Below are 18,817 nucleotides of genomic sequence, written 5' to 3' on the forward strand. Positions count from 1 at the left end.
CTCCTCCATCAGAGAGACACGAGTGGCTTTAACACCCAGCCAACACTCCCCACCATCTTCCCAGCACAGAGACAGAGAGAGAGAATGAATGCAGAATTAGACACCATTTGGATCGGGGTGGCCAAACTTGCTTAATGTGAGAACCACACAGATGTCAGATGTTTGAGAACCACAAGACATGAACAACAGATGTTTGAGAGCAGGCAGGCAGGCAGGGAGGGAGGAAAGAAGGAAGGAAATAGAGGGAGAGGGAAAGAGAGGTGGAACGAAGGCAACTTTAAATGCATTCTCCAAGCCACCATCCGGCTAGGCTTTGAGAAGTGCTTTAAAGAGACAAACACCTTCTCCAAACTGGCCAATGGGGCAATGGAGGCTTTGAGAGCCACACAATATGTGCGAAAGAGCCACGTGTGGCTCCTGAACCACAGCCTGGCCACCCCTGATTTGGCTCAACCCCTTCTGGTAACAAAGGCGCCCCACCCCCACCAAGCCAATGTCAAAAACCCCAGCCCCAAAAGGAATGCTCTGCCAACACGTCACCTCCTGGTTTGGTAAGTCTCTGAACTCCACCCCGCCAGAAAACCATGCCTCTGGTCTGTCAAGGCCAGCAGGAGCTCCCAGCAACAAGCTTTTCACTTCACCTTTTCATTGGAGATGCTGCCATGAATCAAACCTGGGCTCTCCTGCATGCCAAGCAGGCTCTCCGTCACTGTGCCACAGTCCCTCCCCTGGTGCACCAGACGCATTCTTGAGACGCGCCAGCCCTCCACAGCCAGTCTCCTGCCCAGTCTCCACGGGAAGCCTCATGCAGCAGCCGGGCCCTCGAGCGGCTGAAGGCTTCATCAGTTGTCTCATCACACACCAAGGGCCCTTTCCGTGCTGAAGCATGGGACTTCCAGGGAAGGGGAGGCGTTTCTTGGATGTTAGGAAGACCACCGGGAAATGCAGGCTTGGAATCCCAGAGCTGCACGAAAGAAGGCGACTTCTGAGCCAGGGCACCAAACCACCACGCCCTGCTCCCCAAGGACAGGCCAGAGAGCCACAATGAAAAGAACACCAACCACCCTCAGGCAAGCAAGACCATCCTATCCTATCCTCCCCTCTTGGCTCCGCACCCCAGCTTTCCCCGCACTGGCTCTTGTCTGCTTCCGGGGCTCTTCTTCTAGCCACTGATGGACCTCTGCTCCATATTTTTATCCAATCCCCTCTTGAAGCTGGCTATGCTTGTAGCCGCCGCCATCTCCCGTGGCAGTGAATTCCAACGTTAATTGCATTTATCGGCTTTTACTGGTTTTATTACATTGCAGTTATTGCATTATGTGTTGGTTTTATATGTATGTGATCCGCCCTGAGCCCGCTTGGGATAGGGCGGAATATAAATGAACCAAAATAAATAAAATAAAATAAAATAAAATAAATAAGCCACCAAACAATTCTAACAAAAAGAGCTGGAAACTGAAAGGCCTTTTATAAAATTTGTCGCCTACAGGAACGAAACCGAAGCAGACCATCTAGATACGCTTTCCATTTCACAGCTGCAAAACAAGCAATCGATGAAAAACAAGCATATCGATTGCCACTGGGTTTTTTCTCCCCCCCCCAGGTGACACAGTAAGCTGGGACGAGGCAGGGAAAAAATGACACATGCGCACACTCACAGAGAAGGGAGTTTTCTAGAGCATTCCTTAGAGAAGGAAGCGGGGCCTCTCTCCAGCCTTCAGTATCACTGAGCATAAAATGATGCCGTGCAGTGTAGTGGTTAGAGCAGGGGTGTCAAAACTCCTTCATTATGAGGGCCAGATCTGACATAAATGAGACCTTGTTGGGCCGGGCCATGTCGGGCTGCACCATGTGTGTACCTATTTAAGATTACGTAGCAGAGGTAGAAACTTTATAAAGGACACAAACACAAATATATATTTAAAAACTTAAAACATGCTTAAAACGTTAGCACTCATTGGTCTTAAAGATGCTTTCTTTGTATCTCTCCCTTGGGAACCAGGGAACTGGGCAAAGGAAGCTCTGGCTCTTTCCTTCCTTCCCCAGGGGATGGGGGGGAGCCTCAGCCAATAGAAGGAAGAGAGGCTTGGCTCAGTAGCTCTGCTGTGCGATTGAGAGAGCCTGGCAAGGCAAGCTGTGATGCAAAAGGATGCACGAGAGAGGCAGGAGGAAGCAGACAAGTGCCAGATGCTCGGGGGCCTTAAAGGAGCCCTCTGATTTGGCCCCCGAACTGCATGTTTGATATTCATGGGTTAGAGTGTCTGACCTGATCAGGGAAGGGCTGGTTTCAGCCATGAACTTTGGGCCCACCACTAACCTACCTCACAGGATGGTTGTGAGAGAAGCAGGACGTCTGCCCTGAACTGCCGGGAAGAGCAGTACGCAAAATAAAAAGAATAATAGAGACGTTGTGGCAGGGGTCTGCTACAGACCACCAAGCAAGGCAGAGGACATGCACGACACACTCCAAGAACTGATTACAAAGTCCTCAAAGAGACGGGACACGGCGGTCATGGGAGATTCCAATGACTCGGATGCCTGTTGGAAGTCCAACTCTGCTAAAAACGAAAGGTCAAATAAATTCCTGACTTGTCTCACTGATGACTTCACTTTCCAGAAAGTGGCGAGGAAAACAAGGGGATCTGCCATCTTGGACTTGCCTCTCACCAACAGGGAGGGTCTCCTTCTTTGGAGGTTTTAAAGCAGAGGCTCGATGGCCACCTGACAGCAATGCTGATCCTGTGAACTTAGGCAGATCGTGAGAAAGAGGGCAGGAAGGGTTGCATCAGTGCTTCGTTCTCGTGACGCTTTCTTACGTGGCCAGGGAAATGCTGATTGCCCCTTGGGTGGCAGGAAGCAATTTTTCTCTGGCCAGGGATCCTGGAGGGCTTTTTGCCATCTTCTGGGCATGGAGCAGGGCCTACTGAGGGTATGTGGGGGGAGGAACTTTTGAACTTCCTACACTGTGCAGAGTTTGAACCAGATGGCCCTGCGGATCGCTTCCAATTATTGGAAATACGAAATTCTGTGAAAGAGTGACCCAGTCCAACCAAGCCGCATGCAGACATCTGATCGAACACTAACCTGGAGAGGAGCCCGGATGCCAACTCTGGGGGGAGCCTGGGGGCTGGTGCTGCAAATCCTTTTGCTACAAGAAAAGGAAACACACACACAGAGACGCTTTTCCTCAGTGTACATCTGACTGGAAGAGACATCAGAGCAGGGGTGGCCAAACTGCGGCTGGGGAGTCACATGTGGCTCTTTTAGACATATTATGTGGCTCTCAAAGCCTCCACTGCCCTGTTGGCTGGCTTGGAGAAGGCATTTGAAGTTAAAGTTGCTTTCTTTCCACCTCTCTCCCTCCTCCAACTATTTTCCTTCCTTCCTTCCTCACTCTCTAACACCTGCCGTTCATGTCTTGAGGCTCTTATTCTGTGTGGCTCTTATGTGAAGCAAGTTTGGCCACCCCTGAGTCAGAGAACTGAAATAAATCCTCAGCAGAAACCAAGAGCAAACCCAGCCTCTGCTTTGGAAGGTGCCAGGCCTAGGTGGCCCCAGGAAACTGACCCAAACCTCTCACTGCTCTCTGCTTCTCCCGTGCCCACCGCCACGAGAGGGCGCTCGAGAAACCCCAAGAAAGGCAAAGCCCACCATCACCACAGGGAGGTGTGGCCCACAAGGAACGAGCTGCTTCATAATTTTGGGCACAAAAACGACTTAGAAGAAGATATTGGATTTATATTCCGCCCTCCACTCCAAAGAGTCTCAGAGCGGCTTACAATCTCCTCTCCCTTCCTCCCCCCCAACAGACACCCTGTGAGGCGGGTGGGGCTGAGAGGGCTCTCCCAGAAGCTGCCCTTTCAAGGACAGAGTCTCAGAGCGGCCTACAATCTTCTTTCCCTTCCTCCCCCACAACAGACACCCTGAGAGGTGGGCGGGGCTGGAGAGGGCTCTCACAGCAGCTGCTCTTTCAAGGACAGAGGCTCAGAGCGGCCTACAATCTCCTTTACCTTCCTCCCCCACAACAGACACCCTGTGAGGTGGGTGGGGCTGAGAGGGCTCTCCCAGAAGCTGCCCTTTCAAGGACAGAGTCTCAGAGCGGCCTACAATCACCTCTCCCTTCCTCCCCCCCAACAAACACCCTGTGAGGCAGGTGGGGCTGAGAGGGCTCTCACAGCAGCTGCCCTTTCAAGGACAACCCCTGCCAGAGCTATGGCTGACCCAAGGCCGTTCCAGCAGGTGCAAGTGGAGGAGTGGGGAATCAAACCCGGTTCTCCCAGATAAAGAGTCCGCACACTTAACCACTACACCAAACTGACTTAAGTAGAAGTATGCCGGGGCAGGCAGCTTTTTATGAAGTGTGAAACTTTTGGAGAGCGGAGCAAGTTGGAGGAGGCCGGGGGTGGGACGGGAGGCTTGCCTACCTTGGGCTTGCCTACCTACCAGGCTTCTGCCAGTCCTGTGGACACCTGCAGCAGCACCGTCTGGAAAGAGGAAGGGGAGATCAGTCAAGAGAGGAATGTGGCTCTTTCAAACTCTGCACTGTGTAGGAAGTTCAAAAGTTCCTCCCCACACACACCCTCAGTAGGCCCTGCTCTCCCCTTGCACATGCAGTGGACGGCAGCCTCAGGACACCAGGGCAACCACCTCCTAGGGGCCTCTCCTGTCCAGCAATAGGAAACTCACAAAGCTCAGCCAGTCTGGAGGAGGAAGACCCTGCCGAGAGCAGCTGTGTTTCAACTCAGGCCTTTGGCACGCACAGCGGAAGGACTGGGAGGGTGACCCCACCTGTAGTGCGGTAGGAACAATTCAGGGGCTGGGGCACCCCCCCACCCCCACCCAAAGCGTGTCAGTTCTGGGGCATCCCCCACCCAGAACGTCGACCCTGCTGGTGGAGTAGAGAAGTGAGAGTGCAAGGTTGGGAGGCTCTGATCCAGATCTCAGCCTTCGGTCCTCTGCAAGAGAGGGGAAAGAGGGTTTTGGCTCAGCTCTGCAGCACCACGGAGGACAAACAGGGCTCACCCAGAAAGAGCTGGAAGCAAGAAGACTGAGGGAGGAGGAGCAGGAGGCAGCAGCCAGAGGGCCACCAGAGGAATCCGAAGGCTTTGGGAGAGAGATTGTTGTGAGGTCACAGAGAACAACTTCGGGAAAGTACCCCATATCATTATTGCATCCTTCCCCATTCCTGCCACAATGCAAATGTTAGCAACAGCAGCAGCAACCTCTCTCAAGGTTGCCCAGGACTTCTCCCCCCACCCCACCCCTCCAAGAACACAGCACCATCACTGTGGGTCTTAGCCAAATCCCTTCTGTGTTTCATGGGGCACTTTCTGTGCTTCTGCCTGGCCAAGTGTCTAAGCTCAACACACACCCCAAAAGAGGTAGCGGCAGGGTGAGAAGCTAGCTAGCTATGCAGTACTGCAGTCACCCTTCCTGCTCGGCCCAGCTGACGCTGTCTCCTGCAGAAAACCTGCTGGATTTAAAGGCCGTTTCCAAGACAAACTGACTTAACCTGGTTACGTAATTCACACAAGATAGAGCCAAGCAAACGCTCAGGCTTCTGCACGCTGTGTCCTTGCAGCGAACAGGCTGAACCAGCCGAAAGGGGCAAGGATATGTATTTTCACAGAAGTGTCTCCCACCCACCAGAGCTCTGTGCAAACAGGCAAGAGGCACATGGCGGCTGCCGCAGAAAGTGCTGCAGGTGTGCAACTCTGTGTTATGTGCCATCCATGCACTTCTGACTTACGGCCATCCTATGGCCCAGTGGCCTCCGGAAGACCCTATCATTAACAGCCTTGCTCAGGTCTTGCAAAACGAAGCGCCTTGCAGCTTCCTTTATTAAGTCAATGGTGCTTGGGAGGGGCAACAGGGTGAGGGCTTCTGGGGTCCTGGCCCCACTGATGGACCTCATGATGACACCTGGGGTTTCTGGCCACTGTGTGACACAGAGTGTTGGGTTGGAGGGGCCATTGGCCTGATCCAACATGGCTTCTCTTATGTTCTTCTGTCTGGGGCAGTGATGCTCTGTAGCCTTGGTGCTTGGGTGGGCACAGTGGGAGGGCTTCTAGTGTCCTGGCACCACTGATGGACCTCCTGTTGGCACCTGGGTTTTTTGGCCACTGTGTGACACAGAGGGTTGGACTGGACGGGCCATTGGCCTGATCCAATATGGCTTCTCCTATGTCTGGGGCAAGTGATGCTCTGTATTCTTGGTGCTTCGGGGAGGCAACAGGGTAAGGGCTTCTAGTGTCCTGGCCCCACTGATGAACATCCTGATGGCACCTGGGGTTTTTGGCCACTGTGTGACACAGAGTGTTGGAGTGGATGGGCCATTGGCCTGATCCAACATGGCTTCTCTTATGTTCTTATGTCTGGGGCAGTGATGCTCTGTATTCTTCGTGCTTGGGGGGGGCACAGTGGGGAGGCTTCTAGTGTCCTGGCCCCACTGCTGGACCTCCTGATGGCGCCTAGTTTTTTTTGCCACTGTGTGACCCAGAGTGTTGGACTGGATGGGTCACTGGCCTGATCCAACATGGCTTCTCTTATGTTCTTATGTTCAATCCATATCTCATGTTGTGTCTTTCTCTCTTCCTCCTGCCTTTGACTTCTCTCCAAGCATTATTGTGTTTTCCAGTGAGTCTTATTATGAGAACAAAGTGCAATGGCCTCACTTGAGTTATTTTAGCTTCTAGGGAGAATCCAGATTTGATTTGAACCCCCCGATTTGTCTTTTTAGCAGTTCACAGTATCCATAAAACTCTCTCTCTCAAGACTATATTTCTTCACCAAAAGGGTGATTAACACGTGGAATTCGCTGCCACAGGAGATGGCAGCTACAAGCATAGCCAGCTTCAAGAGGGGATTGGATCCACGTATGGAGCAGAGGTCCATCAGTGCCTATTAGCCACAGTGTATTGGTGGAGTTCTCTGTCTGGGGCTGGGATGCTCTGTATTCTTAATGCTTCAGTGGAGGCAACAGTGGGAGGGCTTCTGGTGTCCTGGCCCCACTGATGGACCTCCTGATGGCACCTGGGTTTTTTGGCCACTGTGTGTTGGACTGGATGGGCCACTAGCCTGATCCAACATGGCTTCTCTTATGTTCTTCTGTCTGGGGCAGTGATCCTCTGTAGTCTTGGTGCTTGGGGGGCACAGTGGGAGGGCGTCTAGTGTCCCAACCCCACTGATGGACCTCCTGACGGCGCTTGGATTTTTTGGCCACTGTGTGACAGAGTGTTGGACTGGATGGGCCACTGGCCTGATCCAACATTGCTTCTCTTATGTTCTTATGTCTGGGGCAGTGATGCTCTGTCTTCTAGGTGCTTGGGGGGCACAGTGGGAGGGCTTCTAGTGTCCTGACCCCACTGATGGACCTCCTGATGGCACCTCGGTTTTTTGGCCACTGTGTGACGCAGAGTGTTGGACTGGATGGGCCATTGGCCTGATCCAACATGGTTTCTCTTATGTTCTTAGGTCTGGGGCAGTGATGCTCTGTATTCTTGGTGCTTCGGGGGGGACAACAGTGGGAGGGTTCTAGTGTCCTGGCCCCACTGATGGACCTCCTGATGGCACCTGGGTTTTTTGGCCACTGTGTGACACAGAGTGTTGGACTGGATGGGTCATTGGCCTGATCCAACTTGGCTTCTCTTACGTTCTTAATCAACTTTCTTCCCGTCAGCTTTTTTCTCTGTCCAACTTTCACAGCCCTACACAGTGATAGGGGACACTGTGGTATGACCGACCTTGAACTTGGCCGCCAGCAACACATCCTTACACTTTAAGAATCTTTTCTAGCTCCTTCACGGCTGTCCTTCCTCTTCTCAATCTCCTTCGGATTTTTGGTCACATTTTGGGGATTCATGGAGGAGCTTCTATGCTCATCACCCCCCCCCCACCCCACCCCAAAGACAGGTAGTAGGGTGAGCATCTGGCTAGCGATTCAGCACTGTGCTCATTTTGGGGATTCAGAAGGAGGAGGAGAGCCCACCAACAGCCATGAATCCCTGATGAGTGAACCAAGGAATAGACCATCGTCAACAACTTGACTGCCTCAAGGATCTATCCTGGGACCTGTTTTGTATGATATCTCTATAAATGATTTGGAAGAAGGAACAGAGGGAATGCTTATTAAATCTGCATATGCCACTAAACTGAGAGGGGTAGCAAATACAGGAGAAGACAGGGTCAGAATAAAGGATGATCTTGACAGATGGGAAAACTGGGCAAAACCAAACAAAAAAAAGAAGATATCCCATCCTCCACTCCGAAGAGCCTCAGAGCTCACAATCTCCTTTACCTTCCTCCCTCACAACAGACACCCTGTGAGGTGGGTGGGACTGAGAGGGCTCTCCCAGAAGCTGCCCTTTCAAGGACAGAGTCTCAGAGCAATTTACAATCTCCTTTCCCTTTCTCCCCCACAACAGACACTCTGTGAAGCAGGCGGGGCTGACAGAGCTCTCCCAGAAGCTGCCCTTTCAAAGACAGAGTCTCAGAGCGGTCTACAATCCCTTCCGCCCCCACAACAGACACCCTGTGAGGTGGGTGGGGCTGAGAGGGCTCTCACAGCAGCTGACCATTCAAGGACAGAGTCTCAAAGCGGTCTACAATCTCCTTTCCCTTCCTCCCCCACAACAGACACCCTGTGAGGTGGGTGAGGCTGGAGAGGGCTCTCAGAGCAGCTGCCCTTTCAAGGACAACCTCTGCCAAAGCTATGGCTGACCCAAGCCCCTTCCAGCAGCTGCAAGTGGAGGAGTGGGGTATCAAACCCGGTTCTCCCAGATAAGAGTCCACACACTTAACCACTACACCAAACTGGCTCTCCCATAAATAGGGGATAAATGTAAAGTTCTGCATTTAGGTAGGAAAAATCCAATGCATCATAATAGGATGGAGAAAACTTGTCTTGGCAGTAATATGTGCAAAAAGGATCTAGGGGTCTTAGCGGACCATATGCTGAACATGAGTCAACAGTGTAATGCAGTGGCTAAAAAGGCAAATTCGAATCAACAGAAGTCTAGTGTCCAGATCATGCAAAGTGATAGTATCACTTTACTCTGTTCTGGTTAGATCCTACCTAGAGTATTTGAGATCCAGGTGGACAGTCATGTTTGCCTGAAGCAAGAGAACAAAGCTGCGAGACAAGTAGCACCTTTGAGATCAACAACATTTTATTCACCATGTAAGCTTCCGTATGCACATGAAAGATTATGCTTTGAATAAAACTTTGTTGGTCTTAAAGGTGCTACTGGACTCCGACTTTGTTCTAGACTGGAGGATTTCAGTTCAGTTTTGGGCCCCACAGTTTAAGAAGGATCTAGACAAGCTAGAACGTGTCCAGAGGAGGGCAATGAAGATGGTGAGAAGTCTGGAGACCCAGGCCTATGAGGAAAGGCTGAAGGAACTGCATACGTTTAGCCTGGAGAGGAGATGACTGAGAGGTGATGATACGATCACCATCTTCTAGCGCTTGAAGGGCTGTGTGGAGTTGTTTTCTGTTGCCCTGGAAGGTCAGACCAGAACCAACAGGCTGAAATTAAATCAAAAGAGTTTTTGACTAAACATTCGGAAGAATTTCCTGACAGCCGTTCCTCAGTGGTGGGCTCTCCTTCCTTGGAGGTTTTTAAACAGAGGCTAGATGGCAAGCCTATGCTGATATCTGCTGAGTTGCTAAGAATAAGGAGCCGCCATCTACTATACGACTATGGAACCATCTAAACTGGCAGAACCAGCGCCAAACAAGTCTATTGCTGCCAGATTTATTCTATGTAATGAATCATGTATTTTAATTATTTTAACTTAATTAACTGGTTTTTATGTTTAATTTCTTTAATTGTTAAATTTTAAAGTTTTATCTTTTGTTAAATATGTGAAATGTTGTTAGCCGCCCTGAGCCGCCTAGGCGGGGAGGGCGGGATATAAATGTAAATATAAATAAATATAAATAAATAAATAAAATGGCCATCTGACAGCAATGCTGATTCTATGAACTTTGGCAGATGGTGAAAAAGAGGGCAAAAGGACTTGAGCAATGCTTAGTTCTCATGGCCCTTTCTTACATATCCAGGGATCTTGGAGGGTTCCCCCCCCCCATCTTTTGGGTGTGGAGCAGGAGTCACTGAGGGTTTTTTTCAGGGGGGGGGTTGTGAATTTCCTGCATTGTGCATGGGATTGAACTAGATGTCCCTGGAGGTCCATTCCAACTCTATGATTCTAACTTATACCATTCATACCTGCTGTCCACCCCTGGAAATGCACCAGCTAAAAGGCTCGTGCCACACCTCTAACAGAAACGCCGCACCTTGATCCAGCCTGCTCCGGGTTATTTGCAGAAGGAGAACTCAGCACCCATCCCCTCCCTGCTGGCATGCTACCAGTCTTGCAAGATCTTCCTGACCAAAACCTGAGGAGCCGCTGGAGCTCAGCAAGAGCAGCACCACCTTTGAGTCCAGAAGGTTCTCACTGCGAGCCTCAGCATCCCCCATCAAAGGATCTCAGATCACAGGTGTCGGCGAATCCCCACGAGAGCTGCTGCCAGTCACAGCAACCAACACGGAACTACATGAGCTTTTTCTCTAGAGGAAAAAAAAGGCACCTTCCTCTTTGAAACCATCTCCCAAACTAAGACACACAATGACGCAATGAGAGACCAGGAACTCCCGGTACAGACATGACCTCATCGCAACAGGTATTCACAGCCTCCAGGAGTGTGTGTGTGTGTGGGGGGGGCAACTCCACCTCCCTTCCGTGCACACTTTTGAGAAGCACGTGGCAGCCTTGCCAAATGCAAAAAAAAAAAAAAGGTCTGCTGCTTTCCCAAGGCCAGTGAGAAAGTCCTATGCGGAAAGGCTGAAGGAGCTGGATATGTTTAGCCTAGAGAGGAGACAACTGAGAGGCGATATGATGACCGTCTTCAAGGACTTCAAGGGCAGGGGTGGCCAATGGTAGCTCCCCATATATTTTTTTTTGCCTACAACTCCCATCAGCCCCAGCCATTGGCCATGCTGGCTGGGGCTGATGGGAGTTGTAGGCAAAAAAAAAAATCTGGAGAGCTGCCGTTGGCCACCCCTGACATAGAGGATGATGCAGAGTTGTTCTCTGTTGCCCCGGAAGGTCACCAGAACCAACAGGTTGAAATTAAATCAAAAGTGTTTCCCAGTAAACATTAGGAAGAACTTCCTAACAGAGCAGTTCCTCAGTGGTCAGGGATCCTGGAGAGCTTTTTAAAAAAATTTTATTTTTGCCATCTCCTGGACGTGGAGCAGGGGTCACTGGAGGTATGTGTGGGGAAGGTACTTGTGAATTTCCTGCATTGTGCAGGGGGTTGGACTAGATGACCCTGGAGGTCCCTTCCAACTCTTACGATTCTATGAATTGGCCCATCGCAGCTACAAACAGCAAGCCTGTTTCCAGAAGGTCCCTCTCCAGGCTGGGGGCTGAACATGTCCAAAAGAGAAAAACTAGAGAAACGTTCATGCACTGAGAAAACTACCAAGTTAGGGAGACGGGCAAGGTGAGGCTAGAACTCCTGTCCCTGGCACGCAAGCTGTCTACGAGAAGAGCATTTCAGCAGCAGTCTAGAGCAGCAGTCAACCTGGTGAGCGGCTTGTAGGCAGAAAGTGGTGGAGGGACGGTGGCTCAGTGGTAGAGCATCTGCTTGGGAAGCAGAAGGTCCCAGGTTCAACCCCCGGCATCTCCAAAAAAGCGTCCAGGCAAATAGGTGTGAAAAACCTCTGCTTGAGACCCTGGAGAGCCGCTGCCAGTCTGAGAAGACAATACTGACTTTGATGGACCAAAGGTCTGATTCAGTAGAAGGCAGCTTCATATGTTCATATGTTCCAGAAACACAATGACACCCCCCCCCCCACTCTGCCTTTTATGAGGTAAGACAGCTGGGTTTACCTCACACAGTTGCTGGGAGAAATACAAAGGAAGAGCCCGAAGCACTTGGAAGGCGGAAGGCTGAACTCCACACGTGGCTCCCATCAGCCTTGGTGCTCTGCCCAGTGCAAGGAGGAAAGTACCACGGCCAGTGGAATGGATCCATGGAACCCAGCAGAGGGAGACGGCATCCCCCTCTGCACTTCTCCTCTTGCATTCACATGCACTGTTCAGCTCGGCAAGAAAATCCAGCCCTGCTGTACGAATCCACAAAAGTGGCTGGAAAAAGTCAACTCCAAGCGGGAGGTGACTTGGCTCCCAAAAGTTTGCTGTGGATCATCCATTCCGCCCCCCCCCCCACCCCCCAAACTTTTTTTAGTTTTCCCAATGGAAAAAAAAATGGAAATGCAGGGGATCGCAGAAAAAAAAAAATCCCTATCAAATATTCTATTCTGGAAAAGACCCAGGTGGGCAGCCGTGTTGGTCTGAAGCAGTAGAACAAAGTAAGAGTCAAATTGCACCTTTAAGACCAACCAATTTTTATTCAGAATGTAAGCTTAGAACACACGAAAGCTTACATTCCAAATAAAACTTTGTTGGTCTTAAAGGTGTCACTTGACTCTTGCTTTGTTCTATTCTGGAATGAATTTCTTTTTAAAGAGAAGGTTTCAGTCACTGCAAACACGACATATGAAGATTTCTATGGAATATCATCTACGGCATCAACGATAATCAACGTATTTTCAAGTTTATGTTCATTGGTTAAATGAACCAATTTTTTTGACTAAAAATTATTTTTCTACCATGAGAATAAGGCTAACACACAAAAGAAGACTTCAATGTTTTTAGTGTTAGAAATCAATATCCAAATAAGCTGCTATTTCTTTTGTCACTGTATGAAAATATTTCAAATAAGAAGCCTCCTTTTGTTTCCAACACAATGCCCCTCTCATTCTCAGCATTTTACCCTCACTCCCACTTTGCCCAAAGCCAGATTCAAGCACCACAGCAGTTTGGACATTTGAAGAAGATATTGAATTTATATCCTGCCCTATATAATCTAAATCTCAGAGTCTCAGAACAGTCACAGTCTCCTTTACCTCCCTTTCAAGGACAACTCCTGTGATAGCTATGGCTGACCCAAGTTCATTCCAGCAGGTGCAAGTGGAGGAGTGGGGAATCAAACCCAGTTCTCCCAGATAAGAGAGCTATGGCTGACCCAAGACCCTTCCAGCAGGTGCTAGTGGAGGAGTGGGGAATCAAACCCGGTTCTGCCAGATAAGAGTCCGCACACTTAACCACTACACCAAATTGGCTCTAAAAAATTGCAGTTTTGCTTGTAAAAAAACCAGAGGCAATGAATTGCCTAAATTTCATACACATGCCGACTAGTACAATTCTATATGCTAAGCCACATAAATGTAAGAGCCACATAGAATAAATGTCAGATGTTTGAGAGCCACAAGACATGAACGTCAGATGTTTGAGAGTCACAAGGAAGGAAGGAAAAGATGATAGATAGATAGATAGACAGACAGACAGACAGACAGACAGACAGACAGACAGACAGACAGACAGATAGATAGATAGATAGATAGATGATGGTAAGCAATTTTAAATGCCTTCTCCAAGCCATCAGCAAACTTGATTGTTAGAAGTGATTTAAAGAGACAAATGCCTTCTCCAAGCCAGCTGATGGGGCGGTGGAGGCTTCAAGAGCCACATAATATGTATGAAAGAGCTCCCGAGCCACACTTTGGCCACCCCTGTGCTAAGCTATATAAATGATGCATTTTATGTTCTAGCAGATGAGTACAATACATTTCGGCTTGACAAGAAAAGAAGTCCCGTATAAATCTCCATTCTGCTGCAGATTTCCATCCTGTCCTCAAGCACACGTTCTTTTCCAAGGCTCCCAGATTCCTGGATATCGTACATCTCAGCCCCCTCCACCCACCACATTTCTTGCACATCACGATGCAACACAGCACTGGCCCACTACAAACACGCAGGGCACCTGCTCTGAAGAAAGACGGGGCGAAAGACAACAACAGCCAGAATCTGGAAGCCCAGCATGGCAATGTACCCAGCGGAACCACCATGCCGCAAAGGAAAAGCGGAAGCCTCTGCCACTGTCCCTGGCAACGCCCACCTCTGCTTCACTGCCATCCCTGGCTGCCGCCTTATCTTGGCAGCCGCTGCCCATCACCTGCCCTGGCCTTGCAAAGTCTCTGCCTGTTTTGCTTGGCCTCTTTCCCGCCAGGCACTGCCAACAGCGATTCCCCACGCTGCTTCCTCAGCAGCGGCTGCACCCCTTTCCGCAGCCCCTTAATGGCAAGGCTGCTCACCAGCTCCCTTTCCCCCACGTCACAAATGTCCGGGACCACGGAGGTACGGGAACTTAGGAAGAAACACACTCTCTCCGCTTACAAAACAGTAACAATGTGTAATACAAACTGCATTCACCAAAACACACTGAATAAATTAAATACACTAATGCAGTTACAAAACCATCCCGTGCACAACGTAGCTACTGTTCGGGATTCATAATGATTTATGATGAGTCCGACAAAAAAACAGAACCGGTCCAATTTTGGTTCAGATGTATTATCCTTTCTCAAGGGACTGCCTTGTCATATATATTGAAGAAGACAATGACAAAGACATTGGATTTATTTTCCGCCCTCCACTCAGAGTCTCAGAGCGGCTCACAATCTCCTTTAACTTCTTCTCCCACAACAGACACCCTGTGAGGTGGGTGGGGCTGAGAGAGCTCTCCCAGAAGCTGCCCTTTCAAGGACAGAGTCTCAGAGCGGCCTACAATCCCCCTTCCCTTCCTCCCCCACAACAGACACCCTGTGAGGTGAGTGGGGCTGAGAGAGCTCTCCCAGAAGCTGCCCTTTCAAGGACAGAGTCTCAAAGCGGCCTACAATCCCCCTTCCCTTCCTCCCCCACAACAGACACCTTGTGAGGTGGGTGGGGCTGAGAGGGCTCTCACAGCAGCTGCCCTTTCAAGGACAGAGTCTCAGAGCGGCCTACAATCCCCTTTCCCTCCTTCCCCCACAACAGACACCCTGTGAGGTGAGTGGGGCTGAGAGGGCTCTCACAGCAGCTGCCCTTTCTAGGACAGCCTCTGCCAGAGCTATGGCTAACCCAAGGCCATTCCAGCAGGGGCAAGTGGAGGAGTGGGGAATCGAACCCAGTTCTCCCAGATAAGAGTTTGCACTCTTAGCCACTACACCAAACTGACTTGAAGTGCCAAAATTTCCTGGCTTCCTTAAGTTCTTATTTATTTTATTTTTATTCATGGAACGCCTCTACTAATTTGTATCCATCAGCATTCAGTAGCACAACTATTTTGTGAATGGAGAGTGTGTGTTTCAGCTCCCTTTCCCCAGCATACGTGCACTTGGACCATCTTGCTGGTTTCCCTTTGGGAACCAAAACATCCAGGCAGTGTCCCCGCAGTGGAAGAGGGGCCACCAAGAAAGATTAGGAGATGAGTGGCCAATCACCACGCAGACGGTACAAGGCCTGGGCAAACTCCAACCACAAAGGGTGAATCTTTTCAACCAAGCACTCCGCAAGCAGGTGACTTCCATTTGCTTACAGTCTGCAAAATCCATCTGCTGTTTTCACATCTGGTCCTTTAAAAAAATCCGGAACAAAGTAGGAGTCAAGTTACACCTTTAAAACCAACGAAGTTTTTTAAGCTTACTTTCTGAATAAAACTGATGGTCTTAAAGATGTCACTTGACTCCTACTTTGTTCTATTGCTTCAGACCGGGGTGGCCAAACTTGCTTAATGTAAGAGCCACACAGAATAAATGTCAGATGTTTAAGAGCCACAAGCCATGAATGTCAAATGTTTGAGAGCCACAATGCAAGAACATCTGATGTTTGAGATCCAGAAGGAAGAAAAGCAAATAGATAGGGAGGGGAGAGAGGAGAGGGAGATGCAAAGAAAGGAACTGGTCCCAATGCATTCTCCAAGCTACTGGCTGGCTTGGCTTGGAGAAGTGATTTAAAGAGATAAATGCCTTCTCCAAGCCAGCCAGTGGGACAGTGGGGGCTTCAAGAGCCACACAATGTGTGTGAAAGAGCAACAGTTTGGCCGCCCCTACTTCAGACAAACACAGATGCCCACTTGGATCTAAAAAATCTGATGAGAGGAAAGAAAACAGAGAGGAGGAGGAGAAGGGCATGAAAACATTTCAAAAATGCCCACTTCCCCAGTAGTCATTATGCTTTGAGTGGCTTATTTGAATGACATGCCTGCAGCTTGCAGACACCCCTCTTCCCACCCCCTACAGAATGCAATTCCAAAAGGAGCTCAAGCCAGCTGCAGTTTCCGTGCCAGCCACGCAACAGTCAGACGGCCTCTGCCACTCTCCTATGCTCCAGGCAGGCCACTTCCTCCTATTCTTAGGCATCTGCTGAGTTTCTACCCAGCTGCATTTCCATTGATATTGTAACAAAAGGAGGGGGGGAAATGTACAAAAGCAACAACTGTTGTTACTTTTGTACATTTTTTCCCTCCTTTCGTTACAATAACTGTTGATACAAGTCTTGGCTTGCTACTCTACATTTTGAAACAATTTATTATCAATATTATTGACAGAAAAAAACTACACACAAGATGCCAGATTTTAACAACATGGGCAAACCCCAACAAAAGCGCGCATGTATTCTGACACAATTCCTTGGGAGAATCGCCTGAAAAATACCAGTTACTGCAGGGGTGGCCAACAGCAGCTCTCCAGATGTTTTTGCCTACAACGCCCATCAGCCCCAGTCATTGGCCATGCTGGCTGGGGCTGATGGGAGTTGTAGGCAAAAAAAACATCTGGAGAGCTACCCTTGGCTATCCCTGAGTTACTGCTTTGAAATGGCAAGCTTGCCATCCATTCATGGCAACTGCCATTTGAGGAAAAGTCTTTAGAAACCAAAATTTAAAAAAGCAATGGGAAATTTTCTGCCCAACCACTGGGGGGGGGAATACATCCTCCTCCACTGAGTCCCGCAGGGACCCTTCCTCCAGCTGTTCTCACCAAATCATGTTTTCTGTGCTAGAGTCTGCCTGTGTGAAACACATCAAGGAAGCCTTCTTTGGGTACTGAGTTGGGACCAGTTTTCCCGTTGAGAGTCCCGCCCAACGGAATGCCACTCTGTCACTCCACAGAACGTGGGGAAAGAAAGTTGCTTGGGGGGCCATTTTAAGAAGGGAACAGGGATGCAGCGCAACAAAGCTGGGAATGAGCATTTCTGAATGAGAGTAAAAGAGTTGAAAATTTCAGGCAGTCTTCTTTCTTCCTTCTCCTTCCCACAGCATGGTTATTGAATGTATTCTGCAGTCTTCTATTTCATTGCTCTCTAGCTGTATAATCAAGTTTTACTGTGCATTATGTTGGTAACCATTGCATTTTTATTGTCCCATAACCCAGGGGTCTCCAACCCCCGGTCCGTGGACCAGTACTGGTCCATGGCCTGTTAGCAACCGTATAATTACTTCATTATATATTACAATGTATTAATAATAAGACATTGGATTTATATCCTGCCCTGCACTCAAAATCTCAGAGTGTCTCACAATCTCCTATATCTTCTCCCCCCCCCCCACAACAGACACCCTGTGAGGTGGGTGGGGCTGAGAGAGCTCTCCCAGAAGCAGCCCTTTCAAAGATAGCTCTGCGAGAGCTATGGCTGACCCAAGGCCATTCCAACAGCTGCATGTGGAGGAGTGAGAAATCAAATCCGGTTCCGTGGAAAACCTGTCTTCCACAAAACCGGTCCCTGGTGCCAAAAAGGTTGGGGACCGCTGCCATAACCCACCTCAAGTCTCAATGAAAAAAAAAAGGAGACAATAAAAAAGCAAGTAAATAAATCATCAAGGGGGAGGGGCTTATATGTACCTTAAGCTGCTGGAGAAACTTGATAGAGAAATAAGTCTGACACCAGGGCTCAGCCATGCCAGTGAAGTGGAACTGTTGTGTTTCAAGGAAGCCTGCCTGCGTGCACCCGCTGATCAGGACAAGTAGCAGGGGAGGGTCAGTGCCTTCATGTGCCGCGCATGGCCTTCCCCAGATGCATGAAGCAGGTCACATGATCTGGCCCGGGGGGAACCCACCTCAACCAATCTCACGCTATTATCCAAGCACAGCTTTATATGCAAGAGTCCCAAAGCAAAACAAGAGGAAGAGTGTCATTACAGCGGTAGCGCGCCCACATTTGCAGCCCCACAATGTATGCTTCTGGTTACGATATCTCAAAAAGAGACAGTGGAGCTAGAACAGATACAGAAAATGAAATTGCTGAGCAGTCGGGTTAGAATGGGAAAAAGGAAGTCCCTTCTAAACCCAAAGGGTGATTAACACGTGGAATTCACTGCCACAGGAGGTGGTAGCGGCTACAAGCATAGCCAGCTTCAAGAGGGGATTGGATAAGCATATGAAGCAGAGGTCCATCTGCAGCTATGAGCCGCAGTGTATTGTTGGAACTCTGGGGCAGTGATGCATGCTCTTTATTCTTGGTGCTGGGAGGGCGGGGGCAGTGGGAGAGCTTCTAGTGTCCTGGCCCCACTGGTGGACCTCCTGATGGTGACTGGATGGGCAATTGGCCTGGATGGGCAATTGGCCTGAGTGACACAGTGTTGGACTGGATGGGCAATTGGCCTGATCCAACACGGCTTCTCTTATGTTCTTAAAAGGAGTTGATCCAGGGGATGAAGTGCCTTTGCAACAAGAAAACCCCAAAGAGCCAGTAGGCTTTTGGGGAGGGGGGAAAGTGAAAGAAGTTGATAAAATTGCAGAGGAAGTAGAGAAAATACATAGTGACAAGCACTAACTAGCTTGAAAAGGAGATCAGACAAACTCCTGAGTAGAAAGAGGCTTATCAACAGTTATTAGTCCTGACAGCTGAGATCTCCCTATTCAGAAGTCAC

At 49.5% G+C, this 18,817-nt stretch overlaps 1 protein-coding gene across 1 annotated transcript in view; it reads right to left on the reverse strand.

The window, feature by feature from the left end:
* ARHGEF18 (Rho/Rac guanine nucleotide exchange factor 18) overlaps nucleotides 1-3,144 on the reverse strand; it is a 34,653-nt gene extending 31,509 nt beyond the window's left edge. The window contains exon 1 of the mRNA XM_060232746.1: nucleotides 3,085-3,144. The gene's annotated coding sequence lies outside the window, so the exon portion shown is untranslated. The remainder of the gene's footprint in view (nucleotides 1-3,084) is intronic.
* Between the last annotated feature and the right edge of the window lie 15,673 nt (nucleotides 3,145-18,817).

This window comes from Heteronotia binoei, chromosome 2 (genome assembly GCF_032191835.1).
Source record: "Heteronotia binoei isolate CCM8104 ecotype False Entrance Well chromosome 2, APGP_CSIRO_Hbin_v1, whole genome shotgun sequence".
Classification (NCBI taxonomy): Eukaryota; Metazoa; Chordata; class Lepidosauria; order Squamata; family Gekkonidae; genus Heteronotia; species Heteronotia binoei.